This window comes from Cyprinodon tularosa, unplaced genomic scaffold, assembly GCF_016077235.1.
Source record: "Cyprinodon tularosa strain WSP-4 unplaced genomic scaffold, ASM1607723v1 ctg207, whole genome shotgun sequence".
Lineage (NCBI taxonomy): Eukaryota > Metazoa > Chordata > Actinopteri > Cyprinodontiformes > Cyprinodontidae > Cyprinodon > Cyprinodon tularosa.
In genome coordinates this window covers 2,396,660-2,411,182 of record NW_024038767.1, presented here as the reverse complement: position 1 = coordinate 2,411,182, position 14,523 = coordinate 2,396,660, and positions in this window count along the sequence as shown.

Here is a 14,523-nt window from a genome sequence, read left to right as displayed (position 1 = left end):
ATAATGAGAGCAGGTGAGCATGAGTGGGCCACTTACTGGCAGGGATATTTGACCTTTAAACATCTTGAGACTTTGAAGCTGCAATCTGAGGTTTCTGATTCTCTCTTGAAGTGGTTGAAGCTAAAATTAACACATTATTTTCCATAACAGGCTCCAGGACCATTTAAAGGAGAGAGGGGGGCTGTTGAAAATAAAAAAAAGCTCACACCTAAGGAGAGTTTAGAGAAGCCAATTAACCTAACAGTCATGTTTTTGGACTGTGGGAGGAAGCCAGAGTACCTGGAGAGAACCCACGAATGCTCAGGGAGAACATGCAAACTCCATGCAGAAAGACCCTGGGCCGGGAATCAAGCCCAGAATCTTCTTGCTGCAAGGCAGCATTGCTACCCACTGCACCACTGAACAGCCCTTGATAACAATCCTTTCACTAAAATGCCATCATAATGTTTATAATATTAGGTGCATCTCAGCCCCCCCCCCCCCCCCCCCCCCACTTCAGTGTCCACCATATTGGATCAGTCCATTTCATGCACATGTTCAGAAAGGTCCAAACAGACAGCAGCAAACCATTTGAAAACATACTACCCTTTAGTCGTTATATTTAGCCACTTTTCAGACCCCTCTAGCACTTTGATTTCTAAAAAGCTCCTAGCGCCAAATCTAGAGACTTTTTTCTGCTTCTGGAGACTTTGGAGAAAACATCTAAAAGTAGCGAACTCTGCTCTCTAGAGCAAGTAGATTGGTAACCCCACCTCCTGCTCTCCTCTGTCTTGTCTGCTGTCATGATTCATGCAGCTATTATTTCATCCAAATGAAAAATGGAGAGCAAATAAGCAGATCATGGCTTGTCTACAGTGAAAAGAAGGACTGGGTTATTTACTTTGGCCTTTTTGGAAACACAGGAAGGAGCAGTCAGCTAAGTGAGCTTAGTGCTTGGAAAAAATCTTTCATTCCTTTAGAGACAGCATGAAAAGTCAGCTGAGTACAAAACATAGAGAGGAAAACAAGATGAAAAGGGACAAGAAGAGAGGGACACAACCTAGAACAGATAATGGATGTCTATTCTATTAACATTTCTATAGCTGTATAATGGGTCTGCTTTATGTGTTGTCTTCTCAGTTCAGAGGGGCCCATGCCTGTCTTTGCCTGGGGCCCCAAATTTCCTAAATCCGACCCTGTAGAACACCCTCTCTGCTGGCTTTTTATGTCTCCATCCTCTATGGAACACCAATGGCAGACAGGACATTCGCCTCAGTCGCCTCCCACTTATATAATGAGATTCCAGAAGATTCCACAGACTTTTTAAAAAGTCTTTCACAGACTTGTTTACTTATTTAAAGAATTGAAAAGTTTCTTGTTTTCAAAGTTTTATATATTATTTTAATGCTAGTTATTTTGTTTATCTGATCACTGTTTTATTAAATTAATATTTTATTGTCACCTTGTAGCACTTTGAGATTTGCATGTAAAGTGCTTTATAAATTTAATGTATTATTTAAAAAAGAGAGAGAGCCGGGGTTAAGAATGAGACCCATGTTTAGAGGCTTTAGTCCTCATCAACACGATCATAGGTTTCAGTCCCTGTGTTCTGTCAGATGAGAATACCCCATCACACCAGCATACCCAAAGTCTATATGGGTCTATGTTCCAAGACGTCAGATTTGCCTTTATCCGTTTAGTTTTGTACAAAAAATAGACTTTAAACTACCTGGACGGGCGAGTATCCCTTAAGTCATGTACAAAAAAACCATAAAACAACTAATTAAGGTCAGATCGCCATACGTTTAAAAAAAATAAAAATAAAAAAAAAATAAATAATTGAATTGTGTTTTTTTCTTGTACATGACTAAAGGGATTCATACCCGTTGAGGTAGTTTAATTTTGTTTGTTTTTTTCATACAAAACTAAAGAGATAAACTAAAGGACTAAACTAAAGGGATAAATGGGTATTGACTATGGGGTATGCTGGTCTGACCGCGTATGCTCATCTGACAAAACACCAACCTGGTGACCTTTGCTGCGTGTCTTCCCCTCTCTCTAATACCATGTCCCATCTATCTACTTTTGAAAAATATAGAGGTTCAAGACCAAAAAAACAAAAAGACCTGCCCCAAACAGATGTCAAGCTGCAAAAAAAATCCAAAACCTGTAGTAACAAAATGTCTCTATTATTTAGGGTTTAAGACCAAGCTCATACTCAATGGAAAGCAGTATTTCTTTTTTTTTTATTTCTTTTTTTTTTTTTTACAGTGTCCTGTCTGGCATTGTGGCAATAAGAATAATTGTCTTGATGCCAAAAGGAGCCCAACAGATTTTACTTTCACAAGTGTAGCGGTATGGCAATTGACATACTGCTCCACTTGTTTCATGCATATAAATTGCTTTATTATAATTATGCAGGGAGTTTTACAGTTTATAAGGACACTGCAATGTAAGTAGAGCAGAAAAACAGAAGAAGAAAAAGGAAAAAAAGAAAAAACAGGAGAAAAGATGAAAGAAAGAGGAGATAGAAAGGAGACAATGACAAAACATTTTCAGTCTGCTTCATCACCTGTAACGAGATGAAAAAAGAACAGCACAACCAAAAGACATGGTACAAGATATACAATAAAGCAACACCTTGAAACTATCGCTAAAGTAATATTATTAAGTCTGACATGCACTCTGTGTTACCTGAAGATATGAATGTGGGGTTTCTGTTTGGAAGTGAATCTCTAAGTACCTGAAGCCTAGCACCTGTAGTTGTTTGTGAGGGTGAACTTGTGCATGTGAAGTTTTAACCATAGAAAAAATGCTCAATAGTGGTTGTGGAGAGCCGGAGAGGCACACCCCCCAGAGCACTGAGTCCAGCGCCGGGAGGCCCAAAGCCCCAGGCGCCCAAAGGGACCCCAAGAGCGAAGGCACCAAGGAGGGGCCAGCCCCGGAAATCAGACCCCCACCAAGGGAGGAGGAGAGACAGCCCCGAAGAAGCCCACCAGCCACCGCCATGCCGGCGCCTCGGGGAGCCACGGGGACGAGTCCGCGGGCTCCGCCGGCAGCCGGCCACCCTGAAGTAAGGCCGGGCACTGAACACCGGCCCCCCCACGGCACCGACCGAAACGCCCCAGCCCCACAGAGCACGGAAACACGCCCCGCACCCCGGCACCAAGACCCGGCGACCGGCCGCAACACCCACCGCGACCGCACCACCCAGGAAAAACACACAGGCAGCCCCGCCTGCGGCCGGGGCCCATGCGCATCCGCCGTGAACCAGCCGCGAGCGCCCCGGGACCCCCCCAAAACGCCCCCCTGGGCAAAAGCGCAGCCCCACCCCACCAAGACCAATGCCAACAGCATGCAATGCAACACACCGCGCACAGAATCAACCCAAGAGCAGCAAAGCCGCCCGGCGCAAAACCGCAAGAAGAGCAGACCGCAGCCGCTGCCCCGGCCCCCTGTAGCGCGCCGGCCAGAGCCAACCCAACCCCCACCCGCCCCGCAGCCACACCCGCCGCTATCAGCGGGAACAAAGCAGCTCCACCATGCCTCCAAGAGGGAAAACCCACCCGAATACCCAATCAGCCCGCCTGCTCCCCGAGAAAACAGACATGCCAATCCCCCCCACCCCCCCACCCCCCCCACCCCCAAAAAAAGCAGTATTAATTAGGGAGGAGTGGTCACAAATGGCTGACCAACCTTAAGTGGACTTGGGCCAAATGATAGATATGTCATGTTGGCCAATTTCAAAATTACATTCTTTAACCAGAGAGAGTTTGCTAAGTTCTGAAATATTAACCTATTATTGTGGGAATGTTAACGTAACTTTTTGTTCCGTTAATTATGCAGTCATTCTGAGAGTCTTAAAGATTTAACACCAGCATAATTGTAAAAAAAAAATTATAACATATAGTATAGAAATAGATTATTTCTAATTGTTTTAACTTCTGAATTAGCAGTATAAGAACAATCATGTTAAAACTTTAAGATGAAATGTATTTTTGGCAAAATTTTCCAGTTTTGTCAGAAGAATCGCAGCCAAAATGTTGAAAATGAAAAAATCAAACCCAAGATGTGCAACTCTGCTGTGTTCTTGTTTCATAACTGTTTCTGTTGCTGATGAAGCTTTTCTTTTTTTAATGAGCAGAAACCCACAGATGATGTTCTTTGTCTGCAGCTCAGTTGGAACTCTAGTGATTAGCCTTAGGGAGCCTGTTAAATCATTTCTGCCCTCCAGCAAAGCTCTCAAGGAGGCAACAGTATGCCTGGCTCGGTAAGCAGGTGGTGCAGGTCTATGAGGCTGATCAGCCATTAGTCATAAGCATTTGTTGTGCCATTTGGGACGTAAGGAGCCTCCATTTTTTCTGCCACTTTATACAAGGTAAATGCATGCAACAACTTGATTAAGTTACTTAACTTGTGCAAAAGGAAAATCCTGTTGGACATTGATAAAGAGAACATGTTTGCTCTTTCAGGCCTTATATAAAGAAGCATAATGACTCTAAAAGCAGCTTTGTTTCTTCTCTTTTGAGGGTAATAATAAACTCTTTCACAGAGTCCGGTCCAACCAGCTCCATTCAGTTGGCTTTAAAGAGCAGCACAGCTATTACATTTGCTTTTAGACTCTCATTGGAAAGGTTATATTATACATTCATATTTCTTTCTGTGCAGTTAAAATTCACATCAGAGAAAAAGAGCTATTCATATCAGTCTTTCTTTACAATTTTTCTTGGTAAACTTTGTGCAAAGGTTACAGAAAGAACACACTCTTGCTATTTGAAAAAATCTCCAACTATTTAATGTGGAAAATGATTTTATCAAAGATTATTGATGCCAATTGTTGGAGCGTCAAAGTTTAAGCCTTTTTGACTGTCATCCACAGAGAAAAGGGGACAAAAACATGACAACCAAGATGTCAAGATGGATGATGAATAAGACAATCTGATGTTGTTGACATTGCATCTGTCTGGCTGACTAATGGTGCCTTGTCACTGTCAAATCAGCACCATTTATATGCCCACAGTCTCCTAAATTATTGAAAAAGTTGTTTTGAACTCTTAGGAAAAACAAGGAAAAAGTTAAGCTAAGTCTAGACATGCATAATCTAAAGGCGCTGAAACTTCGCAGTGTTTGCGTCTGTATAAGGTTGGAAAAAAAGACATGTTAGGAGTAGTTTTGAATTTTTTATATAGAGTCAAGTGGAATTCAAAATACTAAAACTAAGATGCATAGAATGCAAAATGCAAATTTCAAATAAAACTAATAGATAATGGCAAAAAGATCTGGCAAAAATGTTTGATATTTTGAAAGAATAGATTTTTTGTAATGAAAACAGATATTTAACTGCAATGTTTTGAGGTTGGTTTTATGGGGAAATTATGTAGAGTAATAATTACGACAAACTTGAGTTTTTATTTTTTTTTTTACTAAAACATAACTATCCCCTGACTTGAAAAGAACCTTTTTTCATTCTCATGTGATAAATTAATGTGATAAATTAATTAATGTCCTTTGTTCAGCTCCAGCCAATCAATTCAGGGCCAAACCTTCTTTCACCTTCTTAAAGATAGGCTCTGTGTGTCTGCACCTTAAGCTTTTCTCTCCGGTTCTTTTTCCTGAAAAGAGAAGCTGCTCACCCTGGGCTTACCTCTCAGGAACTGGTCTTGATAAACAGTTAAAGAGGAATTTAATACATCTCCAGTCTGCCACATCGTTACATCACACACATTAGCAGATGAGTAGACATCCATGGCTCCAGCCTTATCAACAGTGGTGTCAAGTTCACACATTTGTTACTTAAGTAGAAGTATTGATATTACAGTATAAAAACACTTTGGTAAAAGCTGAAGTATCAACTTGACCTCTTTACTCAAGTCAAGTTAAAAGGTTTGTGCTCGAAAAACTACTTAAAGTATGAAATTATAAAGTAACCTTACAAACAAACAGCCAGATACCACTATATGAACCTAAAGCTCAATTTTTCGACTATTTCTAAAAATTCTTTGAGATAGGGCCAAGGATGAGGGAGGTCTGGTTGGTCTCCGTCTCCCGATACCCTCTCACCTGTGTCCGACCTTTCAGACATTTCAAAATCCTTTTCTGAATCCCACATTGCAGCATGGCATAGACAATTCACGTTAGCAGTTTGAAGAACACCTGCTGGCTTCTGATGATTTCCTTTAGCTAACCAATGAGTGTTTGCGTTCTATGACTCATCCAATCACACTAGTTTTCACTAGATGTGGGCGGAGCCAATGATCTGCATTGGATGGACCACATGACGGGAAATAAATATTTAGAAATATTAAACCGAAGCCAAGAGGAACGAGTAATGTTTGTTTTAAAAATGTAAGGAATAGAAAGTACAGATGCTTGTGTGAAAATGTAATGAGTAGATGTCAGAAGTAGGAAGAAAAATAAGTAATGGAGTAAAGTATAGATACCTAAAAAGTGTACTTAAGTACAGTAACAAAGTATTTGTACTTCATTACTTGACAACTCTGCTTATCAAAATATTACACTTTGTTCTTAGCTGAAGGACCCCGCTCTCCTTCCATTTCCAAATCGTTGCCATGTACAGAATGAAGATCATAACTGTATATCCACACAGAGGAACTGTCTTAATTAGATAAATTATTGTGGAAAACATCAGTTCTGACGCGCAACAGCCAGCTAATATTAAGGTATAATGAACTCACACATCATCAGTGATAATTATCCTAACAACTTCCACCCCATCTCCTCCCCACTCTCAGACTATTCTCAGTCCCACTCTACCTCTGGCATAGTCCAGCACCAGTGTCCGTTCCCCGGTGGAAGATTACTCTTACCCTTTTCTTGGTTACCCATCTAAGCGAATGTTGATTCACAACAGTAAAGAGTTCTGCCGGGGCCCGACCGCCAAATAAATAAATTCATGCCATTATCTGATTCTATCTCCTTGAACCCCAGTCAGCCTCAACAGATGGGAGTTTTCCTTTCCACTGTTGCTTTATCAGGGCGACAGTGGCGTCGGATGTAGGAGTTTGCCCTGAAATTGAATGGTTGACGGTTCAAGCCCCAACTCCGACTTTCATTGTCGTTGTGTCCTTGGGCAAAACACTTCACCTGCATTGTCTACTGATGGTGGTCAGAGGGCCTGGTGGCGCCAGTGTACGGCAGCCCTGCTTCTGTCAGTGAGCCCCAGGGCAGCTGTGGCTACAATGTACAGTAGCTTGCCACCATCAGTGTGTGAGTGTGTGCATGAATGGGTGAATGAATGTAGTGTAAAGCGCTTTGGTCAAGTCTCCTCACTTGAACAAAGGTGCTATATAAGTACATGCCATTTACCATTTATGCATGCTCAGTGTGAGGGATTGCAGAGAGTCAATGAGTCCTCGCAATCAGCTGGTTTTCCTTAGATATAAATTTAAGAATAAGATTGTGTTACCTGTATAAATAAATTCTAACAAACTTCTCTAACTGCAGATTATCTCTGTGTGAGTCTCTTCAGGTTGAAATGGGATATGCCTTGTTGTGGTACTAATCAAAACTAAGCCAACAGTCCTCATGTCATTTCAATGTATAGCTTTTAATAACTATTTTTCAAACATTTTCCAAGATGGATCAATTATGCATCAACCAACTTAATGACTTTTGGTATTATTTGAAAGTCCACGCTAAAAGCCTAATCTCCGTAGAATTAACTTAGTCCAAAACTAGTTTTGATTTATGTTTGGGATCTGATTTTTTTCAGAATTTTAGCCATATGAAAACTGACATCCTTAAATGTATTTAGGGAAACAAATATAATGCTTAAACCTAAACAACATATTGTTAAAGGAAAAGTCCAGTCAGCAAGGAATAACCAACGGGTCATTATTTATACCTAAAACTAATCCTAAAACTACTGCAGGGAGCTGGTGAAGTTGCTTTGTTAAATTGTGCGGAAACGATGTGTGTATATATATATATATATGTGTGTGTGGCCATGTCTTTAATACCTGGTGGGGACAATTTCCTAGGAATATGCTACATTTTGGGGACTCATACGTACTTGTGGGGACCAACAACTGGTCCCCACAAGGAAAGTTTCTCTTCTTGGGGTGGGGGTTAGGTTTAGGACTAAGGTGTGAATTGAGTTTAGGTTAGGTTTAGGGATAGGTATGTGTTGGTAATGGTTAGGGTTAGGGCAAGGGTCATGATTAGGCCATATAAATTAGTGGGAAATGAATGGAAGTCAATGGAAGGTCCCCACAAGGATATTGTGACACAACATGTGTGTGTGTGTGTGTGTGTGTTTGTTTGTATATATACATATATATGTGTGTGTGTATATATATATACTTAATATAGCCATAAAAGGTAAATAATTGTTGTTTTAAGAAGAAACAGGAACAAATCGAAAGCTATTAAAATCAAGGCAAAAGAAGCGTAGGTGGTGGAGGAGTATAAATAGGATAGGGTTCTCCTGGATGACAAAGTGGACTGGAGACACAACTGTGAAGCCGTCTACAAGAAGGGACAGAGCAGACTGTAATTTTCAGGAAAGCCTATGTCCTTCAGTGTTTACAGCAAGATGCTACATATCTTCCATCAGTCTCTTTCTCCATCATCTGCTGGAGTCACAGCATCAGAGCAAAACACTTAAAATGTTCAACAAGCTGAAAAAGGTCAGCTCTTTTCTATGAACTCCTCTAGAACCTCTGGAGATTATTTCACAAAGAATAATTTGTGATAGTGAGTGAAGAACCTCATGGTCAACAGTCAGAAGATTGTTAAAAACCAACAATGTCTTCTCCAGATTTGGTGCAAAATAATTTCAAAAGAGCCTTCCTTCTATACAACAACTCATAATAAAATTTAAAAAACTACAACGATTAATTTCCCTTTGGGATCAATAAATTATTTTTGATGGAACTGAAATTAATTAAATGAATTATTTGAATTAAAAACATGAACTTGTTAGTGCAGGTTTCTAATATCTATGGGCAGAGCGCTGATTTTAAAAAAGCTTGTTACCAATCAATTTTGGTAAATCTTTGGAACCCAGTAACAATAGCTACCATTGAAAAGAGGCACTAGGACAGATTGGTAATTCATAGCAGGTTTGGACGATATTGTGTAAATTCATTCATACTATTGTTTGTTGTGAGTGGGCAGGAAACAGACAAGTTTTCCAACTTTATTGGGGTTTTTTCTGGTTTTATTTGAGTTCTTGGGTTTGTCTTTGCTTGCCCTCTCCCTAGCTCCTTCTTGAAGCCTCTGTTCACACCTGCTCCCAATCAGCTCGTTAGTCCAGTCTTTGTTCAGTCAGCCATAAATACTCTCCCTCTGCAGTTCCTCAGTGCTGTTTGCTATTCTTTCTCCATCTTTCCCTCGGCTCCTCGTGCTTGTTTTCCCCGATGTCTCCAAGGTTCTGATTTGTTTTGCATTTTATGTTGGATTTTTGGATTCCTGCTTCTGTTACCTGTGATAACTCCATTAAAGCTACAAAACCTCACCTCTGCTTCCTCTCCTCTGCATTGAGGTCATCAAAACCTCAACCAAACCCTGACATGATCAGATTAAAAGGGAGGTTTTAAATAAATAATTAAAAATCCCTTTTGCTAATAAACATTGAAATAAACAGAGTATAAACCAAAGGACAAAGGGTGTATACCTAACCATAGGCTAAGGTTTAAAAATTAAATAGAAATGTAGGAAAGACTTGAATCTCCTATAAATAGCTAAAAACAATTTATTCCTCATAGATATTTTTTATCATCTATGTTGTCAGAACCGGTGCATCTTCCCCACACCCAGCAGCTATTTCTGGTTTGTGAAACATTAAGTCATGGTCTGAATTTTAAGATTACAGTGTCCTTTGGGCCTCCGCAGTTGGAACTTTCTCCCATCTTTTAGCTTTTTTTTAACTGGAGCTATTATTAACTTCTGCAGAGGTGAAGCACTTTCTGGTTCTACAGGATTAATGAAAAGGTGGTCAGCATGTGAATAATTTAGATTTGTCCTCCATATTCATCTCTGAACTCCTCTAGGACAAAAACCCACTTATTGTCCTAGTTTCCTCCGTCTATGAAATAATCAAAAGATGATTTTGTTTTACTGCAAACACGTTGTTTACTGATTTTTACGTATAGGTTGAAATATTGAATTGCCTAGGAGGAACAAATAAATCACCAAACCAGGAGGATGGATGGATGGATGGTGTGTCTTTTTCAGAAAAATTATAATAATCCAAGTTAACAATCAGCTGTTTATTAGCTTTTTCTCTGCTACGTTACGCTGTAGTGAGGCTGCAGGCTTTTTTATTACCTGAAACCCAACAGTTTGTTTTAAAATAGAAGTGTGAAAATCACACAAGGCTTAACCATCTGAGTAAATACCTGCCGAAAATATTTCCACCACTAGCTGCTACATAACACCCTATAATCGTAGAAATCTTTACACAATTAGCAAAAACTTCAAGACAGTCGTTTGTATCATGAAAATAATGAAGGTATTATTTCAGGTTTTCAGCACAGACATGCTGAGCAGATCAGCCTATTTCATAAGTATATTTTTAAAAATCATTCTGTTGAAGCATGGTTGTTCCCTTTCATAGAAATTTTATATATCATTACTTTTTTCAAGCTATTTGAGGATTTTTCCAACAATATGTGCAAAGGAATTTTTCAAATTTTAAACTCCACTGTGGTTGTAGTTTATGCTTCTTTTTACCACACCTGTAAGTCAGGTGCAAACTCATGCACAAAATGTTCTTCGTTCATTGTGGGAACACACAAGACATTGCTCAAATGACAAAGGAGAGTGAATGGATGTGTAAGCATATTTGGACTCGGAAATAAAAAAGAGGAGAAAAATCCACAGTATCCGGGCTTAATGTCTTTATATAGACTTAACCAAACTCAAATATTGCGGCATATTTATGATCAAAATGTTACTACCCTAGCTCAGGGGGTAGGAACAATGATGGGGAGACCACACAAAAGAAAAGTTTAACCATTTAGTAAAGTAAATAAACGTATTAGTGAAGGTCAGTGGTGTATGTAATGTTGGGGTGCATGAGGTGTGTGAAAGTGTACATGGAACAATTAAACTAAAACTGGAGCAGGAGGCCAGAGGAGTCCATGGAGCACAGAGAGAGCAAGCCATGTGCTCTGGTCCAATTTATAGGAGGCCGCTGCAGGTGTGATACTCTCAGGTCCGCCTGCCCACTTCCTGGAAGCACAAACCAGAGAGGCAGTCTCTCCATAATAAAGGCGGCCTTGGCCGTCACAAAAACAAGAAATCCAAAGCAGAGTTTGTAGAGATACATACCTGTTCCTAACCCCAACCTGAACTGAAGTCATTCCTTAGTCCAAAACATGACCCCAGACCCAAAACCAGCAATTCCCCTAATTGGTTCCAGGCATCGGGCCCCACAAGGAGCAGTCAATCCCCACTACATGCCATTTTCCCTGAAAATGGGCCCCAGAATGCATTAAAAACAAGAGCCCACACTGACACACCTAAAGACAACAGAGAGATGCCAATTAATCCATCAGGTCATGTTTCTGGATTGTGAAATTGGAGAGAACTCACACATGCATGGGGAGACATGCAAACTCTTTGCAGAAGGTCCCTAAGCCAGGAATCAAACTCTGGACCTTCTTCCTACAAGTCAACATTGCTACAAACTTCATTTGTTATCATTTAGGTTAATTACTGCTTACATTTATTTATTTGATTTAATGTTTGCCAATTCAAATGTGTGCCTATGTTTTTATTAAACAATTTATCTATTCTATTTTCTAATTATCAAAGAGTTGGTCCTTCATACATATCCTGTAACAGTGCTGATGTACAAACTGGCCACATGAGGGGTCACAGCGACATGGCAACTTTTCCTCATGCGGAGCAAGAAGCAAACATTTTACTAGTTAACCATGGCGAACAATGGTACGTAAGGCCACCCTACGTGCTCGTCCCCGTTTTCACTAACCGGTGGTGAGTCTGACATAGTGGAAAAATTGCAAATCTTCTTTTGAAGCTTGTATGAGCCATTCAAATAGCAACTTTTAAACACAGCGTGCATGAGGAGAAATGGGCTTGTGCACGCTCTCGCACCTGTTTATTAGACATTGACTCTCAGGAACGGGTACAGGATTGTGCATGTGCATGTTTTTTTTTTAAGTGGAGAGGCTGGTCTTTTCAAAAATTTGCAAAACTCCTTCACAATACCTTTAAGAACTGTTAATGTTGCTAGGTACAAACCTAACGGTAGAACATTTAACTGATTTGGCATGCAAGTATTCTGATTGTGGGGGATTTGTCTGGGTAGGTCAGAAAGCCACCGGGAATTCAGTTCACAAAGCAATATTTAATAACTGAATTGAGACTTTCTTCAAACATAGTCCTCCTAATAGCACTATTGGTTATAGCACAGTCCCTGTCTGTGATATTCTCCTAATACCAAATAAATAATTGGTACAGATATAATGCTAATGTTAGTCTATATTTAGTCATGAAGGCTTCAAAAATCTCTGCAAAATATTCATTTTAAAAACATACATGGTTGAACTTGATCTACATCATTAGTAAACATTTAGAGTCTACGATCAAATATATCTGATCTTTGCAACTGCAAGGATGATGATAACTCTTATGTTATCTTCACACTTTGGTGTGTTTTGCATCACTAATAATCCACTGTCTCTCAAGGTCTAAATTAAAGCAGTTTTATTAAATACCAAATCTGTTTTTATTATTTCCCTTTTTGTAATAAAAGGTTCTAATTGTTTACCTGCTCCTCGCTTTTAGTCAATGCATCTCTAGCAGGCATTAGGTAAGAGGCAGGGTACAACCAGGGCAGGTCTCTGGTCTGTCACAGGGCAACAAAGAGACATGAGGGGGAAGGCTTTAAAGGCAGGACCTTAATGCTAGCATCAGCGCAATCAATTGCTCCACAATACAGCCCTTTGCTAGAATAATTATAATCGTTAGTTAAGAAATTTCTTAAAACGTCAATGTTTCTCCTCAGGAGTCATTTCTATCAGCCCTACGCAAGCGTGCTGACTTACCATTTCCTGACCTTATATATATATATATATATATATATATATATATATATATATATATATAGAGAGAGAGAGAGAGATATGTGTATATATATATATATATATATATATATATATATATATATATATATATATATATATAGCTATCGATATATCTATATATATCATATATATATAGATATATATATATATATATAGATATAGTTATATTTATATATAAAGTGATGGTACCACTGCATGAAAGGGTTAAAGATATTTCTGATATCAATTGACCATGTGCGTTTTTTGCAGACTGTAATTGGTTACCACTGCTGTATAAACAGGAATAAAGGTTATATTTATTCTTCCCAAAAATAAATGACTATTTCATTCAAAAGTTTTTGCACTGACATTCTCTCTATACTGCTAAATTATATGCAGCTGGACTTGAAAGTTTTGTTTTTTGCCCATAAGCAGTGCTTTGCTCTTTACACACTGGCACACATCACAACAAAGCTTTACAGCAATGATTAATTGTTTTTTAATGCCTGCAGCAAAACAAACCCTCTTCCTATGGGGTGCATTGCATTTCTAAATAAGTGCATACGTTAAAATAGTTTTGTTTTATTCCATAATACTATAAACAGTGTCATATCATATGCAGAAACATGTGGATGTTCTTCTACCTTGGTTTAAGCTGCACATTTGTATTTAAAATGCTAACTTTTTGTTTATATTTGTACCTATTTCTTATTTAAAAGGACCCCCAACAAGATTTGCAAACATTGAGTTCATTGAAATGTTTCTGCTTAAATTAGGAAAATTCTAGTTCAGCCAATAGGACTCCAGGAGCAAATAATAATAAATCTAAACTCAACACACAGTACATATCAAAAGGGTATTTTCTGGGCTTGTTCTGCTACATATAATTCTCAGTAATGCACTTTGGGATGAGGAAATATAGAATGTGCATACAGTACTGCTGTTTGTTATACAAAAAATAGAAACTCCATCTACCTCCCCTAAAGACCAACCTTCTTCTGAACTACTTTTACTTTCATGTGTCCCCTAGGCGTATAAGAGCGCTGGAAAAATGCAGCTTTGTACATTTACCCGAAAGCTCGATGTGGATGAAAATATTCACATTTCTCCCAGGAGGAGAGAGTTTTGCATTCTCACAGCGGCTCTGCAGCTGGGACATTATGTCAGAAATGGATGGAAATAAGATGCCAGCCCAAACATGTGAATGAGCTTTTCCTCTTTTGATTCCCTCTTTGTTGATATTTTTATAAAGTTCTCAGCCTGGAACTATTGACCTATAAAGCCCATTATTTCCTGTTGGGTGTACTAAGGAATTCTTTTTGCTGCAACTGATGGAACATTAAGTTTATATTACCAGTCTATATTACCACTTTCTTTGCCTGAAGATTATTAGGGAAAGAAACATTCATGAGGAGAAAGAAAGCAGGAAAACATTATTATAGCTGCTGTAAGGTGGAATAAAAACAGACATATTTTCCCACGTGTTTAA